The sequence below is a fragment of the Bombina bombina genome, chromosome 1, assembly GCF_027579735.1.
Source record: "Bombina bombina isolate aBomBom1 chromosome 1, aBomBom1.pri, whole genome shotgun sequence".
Lineage (NCBI taxonomy): Eukaryota > Metazoa > Chordata > Amphibia > Anura > Bombinatoridae > Bombina > Bombina bombina.
This window is the reverse complement of record NC_069499.1, coordinates 718560035-718567631: the sequence shown is the minus strand read 5'-3', so window position 1 is coordinate 718567631 and position 7597 is coordinate 718560035.

Genomic DNA, 7597 nt, shown 5'->3' with positions numbered 1-7597 from the left:
CTCCGGTTTATATCCATGTTACACATGTAAAGCCTGTAAACATAACTCAAAAATAAAGAATCTCAAAATAAACAATTCTGCCAATAATTTCACTATAGAAGAAATGATAAGGTGTACACATAAGAATATTATCTATGTATTAAAATGCTCATGCAATTTATTCTACTTTGGTGAGACCACAAGGTGTCTCAAAGAGAGGATAAGGGAACATCTGCTAAGCATAGAAAAAGGGAGAGAAGACACATCACTTTATAAGCACTTTAAGTAGACGCACCACGGTAACACCAAAGAATTATGCTATTGGGGCATTCACAGAATTAAAGGGCACTGGAGAGGTGGTTATATAGAGAAAACCCTCCTGATAAAAGAAGCAGAATTTATTTATAAATTTGACACCTTATTTCCAAAAGGTCTCAATTCAGAATTGGACCTTTCACCTTTTTTATTTGAATAAACAATATTATAGACTAACACTAGTATTTAAAAATAAGATTATAGAATATTTTTTTTTTTAATATTTAACAATATTATTAATTACACTAGATTGCTTTAAATTAGTATCACTCTTTTATTAATTTTCTCATTCTGTGCCCTCTCATTAAACTGTAAATTTTATGTATTGCACTCATTATTTCTAGTATCTGCAATAATATTGGTGTAATAGTTTATTGAATAAGTTATGGTCTATACGCATACAAATAAGCAGGTTTGAATATTAGAGTATACCCAGTGTGTGTATTAAATGTTATAGAACTTTTTAGGAACAAATGGCAAATATGATAAATTTGGAATACAAATGAGAAATCCTATGCCACCTTGAATAAGCTGAATATATCTTATACAAGCCAATTTTTTCACAATAACCTATAGGGTTAACATTTATCTCTTTTTTTTTCATTATTATTTTTTAATCTATGAAGGTGCTGCTATTTTTTTTATAAAAAAGAGGGTTAAGGTATATGAGTATGCCAAGTATATGTGACAGAAGACAGATGGATGATAACCAAATAACTAAAAAACTGACATTTGGATACATACTGTTTACTCCAAAGAGGCAAATACTATACCACCTTAACAAAGTTGGATACAATGTACATCAATTAAGTCTGCAACCAATCACACATAGATACATTGTTTATAAGGGACTTTGCTGCATGCCATAAACATCTTGATAAAGCCCAGAGGAGGGCGAAACGCGTCGCTTGCTTGTGTGGCATTGCAACACTTTACTACTATATACATCTTATGCTTTTGTGCTATTTAACCCAGGTTAACAATTTTACTAAATTTCTCTCAACTATTTTGACTGTATTTTGTGGTGTGGAAGGAATTGGATACCCCACTACAGTACAGTGCTGGCCTGTGTGTATGACACTCGGTGCAAGTAAAAGATTCGTTTGTCACAACTGTGGATGAAACTGACAGTCTGATACACACTGTCACTCTGCTAACAAGAGCCGACGGACGAGGTGTGACGTCAGACGCCATCCGACACGAGGTTACAGCTTCGAGCAAAGCTCGGTAAAGGAGCTGCAGGGGCCTCAGCGTTCCAAGTTCAGACTGGAAAATACATCGACTAAAAGAAGAGGGGTAAAGTACTGACCTATACATTTACCAAGCATTAACATTTTTTACAAACTTCACTCACGGAATGGATATGTTTCACTACATTTAACATCTTTTTATGTGAACTTTAGTTTGAGACTGTGTATAACCTTTTAAGATTGCAGTTTTTTGGTAACTGTCACATACCGGATATATATAAGCAAGCTACTCATTGGTATAATACCTCCCTAAAACTGACATTTTTTCTGACTTTTATACAACGGTTATCACTATTTTTTTATGCCATTTACTGGGTATGCTATTTTTAGATATGTTATTTCATTTATAGTTTTACATTTTGTGCTATAAATGTTATAGGGAGACGTCCCTTTTTATATGTATTTTAATTTCTAATACATTTCTGTTGTATTTTTTATATATATCAGTGTTTGATACTTTTGGCCTCTGGTGCCCTCTCTTTCACAAGCCTAACAGCTTAACCCTGATAATCTCAACTCCTGACACATTTTAGGGATAGTGTCATTTAGAGAGGTGCTTAGTATCTAATTTCCTAGCGCATACCTCACAATTTTTCATTAACAAATATTCCCCTTGCAGAGGTTCCGGGTTTTAAGATGCTAATAACACAACCCTGCATATTGCGCATTAGCTAAGCCTGTAAGCAAGTCTTACACAATTCCTTCTGATTGGCTGAAAGAATACATAATGATGAATTGCGCAGGCAATGTATAGAAAGAGTTTGGTGTCCTTTTTAATAACCAAAACAGCTAAAATGAAATTAAAAAACGTTTCAATTCTCTCCTTTGCAAGATGTGAAAGAAAGATGCACAGAATATTCTGGGGACAATCAAGCTGTAAAAGTAACTTTATGTTTGGCGTAAACTGTCCCTTTAAGACAGCCAGCTTAACCACTATCATCCTCCCGGGAGGTCTCCCTTCTGATGAAGATACTGCTTTCCAACTTTCGCTGAAACACTCACTGATGTCATAGGGAACAAGGAAACATATTAATAATAAAAATTGCCAAATATAGATGTATACACAAACACATGCTACAGGAGCTGGCGCAGACACTCACTGCTCTTCAGGCTACACCACCATAAAGAACAATAGTTGGGACTATAACTCAGACAATTGTCAAAAGCTGCCACTAAGCGTGTCTTAACAATGATTTCACTTTTTTAGCATCTACTGTCTAGCACATACTAGACAATACAATGTTTCTGCATACTACATAAAGCTTACTGCAGTAGTTTTTGCTGTGGCTTTGGTTAATCATTTTCAATGTTAAGAGAAAGGGAAAAGTGCCATTTTTCAACATTACTACATTTCCAGTCACAGAGGGTGCCCACAAAACTGCCAGACTTCAAAGAATTTCCCTATTTAAAGTTACAAAAACCTGAAAAACAGGATTAAATGTGCGTCAACCTTAAACGACATTACTGTACATATACATAACTTGTACTCTGCCAGAATTATCCAGGGAATGTGGTGCAAAGAAGTATCCATATTATTGTGCAGAGACAGAACGGGAAACATAGTTCATTTCCCCCAAAATGTATGCTACCTAGTCCTACATCCTCATTTAAAAACTTTTGCTGTTTAAAGAGAAATATTGTAATCCAAGTACCAACAAAAATTCCCCCTGCCTCAAATGCATACTGTGTTCCATATGAAGTAGTGGCTGACATTGGAAAGCCTCATAGTGGTCCTCCTCCGTAGACTATACAATCCTGCTTTAGTAAATATCATCATTTAGATGGTTTCCAAAGTAGGTGGAACTGCCCCCTAGGGGCTGTGGGATTAACTAGGGCGACACTAATAGACAAGGGAGATGGAAGGGGTCACTGGAATTACCATGGGATGGTAGTAAGCAAGCGCGGAAAGGGGATGTAAGTTAGCCCCTCCAAACAGGATGATCACAATTTATTGGGTTTAGCCTAGATGCCTAAAGTAAAACAACTTTTTCCCTTTGAAGTTTCACTGCTATTTGCATTTTTTTTTATCCTTTTAGATTAATTTAGGTTTATCAGCAAATGACACTCTTTCTGACTGTGATAGATTGCAGCCACTTGTACAGAAGGCTCGCCTGTTTTACCAGTGCTGCACATTAGCACTTAGGGGCCCATTTATCAAGCTCTGGATGGAGCTTGAGGGCCCGTGTTTCTGGCGAGCCTGCAGGCTCATCAGAAACAGCAGTTATGAAGCAGCGGTCTAAAGATCAAAAAGATAAAGTACGATTGGGTTGATTGACACCTCCCTGCTGGCGGCCGCAAATCTGCAGGGGGCGGCATTGCTCCAGCAGCTCACAAGAGCTGCTGGTGCAATGCTGAATGCGGAGAGCGTATTGCTCTCTGCATTCAGCGAGGTCTGGCGGACCTGATCCGCACTGTCGGATAAGGTCCGCAAGACCTTTGATAAATAGCCCCCTTATTATTAACATTAGAGATAGCATAGTTCAGAATTACTGTGTAGTAGAAGGAAACACAGCAAAATTGAATTAAATGAATTTACAATTGCAAGGGAATGAGGTCACTTTCATTAAAAGAACATCAAACACTTTCGGATTGCATATACAATTTTTAATTATAGCTTGTAAGAAAAAAACCTCTGAAATATACTTTATTTATTTTGCTTTATTAGTTTAATTCCGAAAATAATGAGCTTTCCAATTCCAGTTATTCTATTTTTCACACAGTCATTGGTTGCACACTCTAGTGACCCATTTATGATCGTCCCTAACTGGCCACAGCAAAGAAGGAAACCATTGTTTTTTACACTAAAATGGGACACATTTTTTTTTTAATCGTTAAACAATTTATAATTTAAATATATCTGTATATTATCCCCAGGATAATCTCTGTATAAATCATTCTATTTAGCATTTATTTAGTGTTTATCTTATTAATACAGCTGCTTATACAGTTGTCAGCTCATGCAGAAATAAAATAAATGATGCCATATAGGATTTTCCAAATAACAAATATTGTATGGAATTCTATTATGTATTGTGTGAAACTAAAGATGGACAGACAAACTCTTGAATGCACAATATATCCTCAAATGTCATGTTTTGTGAAAGTGAAATACATTTAAAGGGGCATATAAATAAACCTGTTAACAGCATGACGTGCCCTGTACATCGTATGTCATTAAAGGGACATAATACTCATATGCTAAATTACTTGAAACTGATGCAGTATAACTGTAAAACGCTGACACGAAAATATCACCAAAGCATCTTTATGTAAAAAAGGAAGATATTTTACCTCAGCAGAGTAAGTTATGTGTAAAAGCATGTGATGCTGTCCAGCTGCAGGTAAAAAAAAATAAATGAACAAATAAACTGCAGCCAATCAGCATCAGTAGTGCTGAGGTCATGAACTCTTTTACTGTGATCTCACGAGATTTCACTTAACTTTCTTGAAATTTCATAGTAAACTTCCTTAACTAGGGTTGCCACCTCAGCCATGTTTTCCTGGACACTTATAAGTTACACATGCTGCAGGGTATGCAGGGAGGAACATGTATTGTGTTTCTGGACAGCACTATTGATATTCCTCCCTGAACACCCTGCAGCATGTGTAACTTATAAGTGTTCTGTATTTTAAGGGACGGGTGGCAACCCTATCCTTAACTGATGAGGGAAATAATATGAGTGTGCACGAAGCTCACTCCCTTGGCTGTCCCGGGACAGGCATACTGATTTGCTGCTTAAAGTCCTTTGCAATGGGGTAAAATATCTTTCTTTTTTACATAGAGATGTTCAGGTGATATTTTCTAGTCAGCTTTTTACAGCTATGCTGCATCACTTTCAAGTGTTTTAACATTTGGGTATCATGGCCCGTTAAGGGTTGTTTTTTTTCTCCCAGTAATAGTGTGGGTCACACATTTCTCTGCAAAAGGATTTAAGGGACTTGAAACCCAAAATGTTTCTTTCATGATTCAGATAGAGAATACAATTTTAAACAACTGTCCAAAAGACTTCTATTATTTACTTTACTTCATTCTCTTGAAAGCCCTTGTTGAAGAAGCTGCAATGCATTACTGGGAGCATTGGAGAGCCAATAACATAATAATATGTGTAGCTACCAATCAGCAGCTCCTGAGTCTACCTATGTATCCCTTTTTAATTAAAGTAATCAAGAGAAAGAAACACAATAGAAGTAAATTGAAAAGTTGTTTAAAATCACATGCTCTATCTGAATCATGAAAGAAAAAGTTTGGGTTTTATGTCCCTTTAAATACACTGGTAAAGTTGTGTAAGCACTGCATCTCATGAGCAAGAGTCAATAGGGAGCAGTAGCTGCAAAGTGTATATCTAAAACATGATGCCTCATTTGGATTAGAATGTCCATTTAAAGCACTGAAAACTGAAGGTGCTAGAGTGGATGGTGCTGGCTTTGAACATCCATGGTGGTTTATGTCTTATTTTAATGTAAAAAAGACAGCATTGGGCTTCTGCAGGTATACGGATAGGTACTGAGCTACTTCTAGTTATCGAGACCTTTACCTTAATTAGGACATTTTGGGCATGACTGAAGTTTAAATAGCCTGGACCAAAGCTTTAAATGTCTTGGATGTCAAATCTACATAATAATGGACATTCAATTTTGTATTGAAGTTTGAACATCATTAGCATGTTTCTTCTTTCCATATATAAATGGAGTAAGATAAAACGTTAAACATTTTAATGATTGTGGTTCATGAACTATAGTCAGAAGATTAGAAATCTAGAAATCTATAATGAAGGCCTCTGTTAAACCTCATTATCTATGTCAGTGATCCACATCATCTGCACCCATCTAGAAGTCCTTTCAAACACTCCTATGTTCAGGGCCTGCCTTTGGATTAGACAAATGTAAAGTTTTTTTTGCGCCATCTTTAAATATTTGGAGTGAGGACTGGTGCTGAGAGGGGAGGAGGAGGAGCACCGGAGGATGTCAGTATAGTCAGTCAGAGTCAGTCAGCAGAGTGGGGGAGTCGCAGGCAGCGTGAGCGCAGGAGTCAGTCGACAACAACGCAACGAGAGTGGTGAGTCACTCATTTCTGTCAGTGGGACTGGGAGTGTATCGGACTCGGGAGTGGGACCAGTAGCAAAGCATACTGCTGTACTGTTAATAGCAATGCTCCTTGCTCGATATAGCTGAGTTTAATGATTGAACCTAATATAAAAACAACGTGCATTATGGTTCTCATTATGTGAAATCAGTTAGTTATGCAAAGGTAGATAGAAGTTTTACTCTAATTTTGATAAACATGTTGAGACACAATATACAAAGTCCTTGCACTTTATAGAATATTTTATTTTTAAGTAGGGAAAATTCCTTTTACTAATATAAAATTTCAGTTGAACACTCATGCTGTAAACTGTAAAAACCTTTAGAAAAAAACGTTCATATTAACAGGAAGACAAATAGGATTATCGCATTAGGATAAGCTGCATATATTGGAAATGGTGAAGACTGAAGTGTTATATATTTGATATACCGGAAGCAAGACAAACAGACAAGCATTCAATATTTTATGTATTATGAATAATATATTCTTCAAATTGTGACACCCATTCACACACAGACAAACTGAGATTGCAATAAACCTTAACTTCTTGCATCCTCTGTCAATCTGTAATGATTTTTTTATTGTATACAAAATATCAGCTTTTGTCCTTGTTCATAGATGCTATTGTGCTTAATAACGCTATTTATTTATTTGTTTATTTTGTTCTTAATTCTGTGTGGGTTTGTCCCTGCCCAGGAATACAGCTGTGGGAATTGTCCCTATAGCATGTGTTCTAATGTAACATGTATACCATAGGAATGTGTATACTACGTCACTTCTGGTGATGTGTAATCAGCTGTTGGAGGGGTGTGGTGCTCAAAGCGCATGCGTAAGAGGCCCAACCTCCTCCAAACATCTGTTTAAAGGAGATTTATTAGATAACAATGGGTTGCAGGATTCTATGGACCGTAAGCTGCAATGCGCATACAATGCTGCGCATGCGCACATGACCCTACTCCTCAGTGATCTA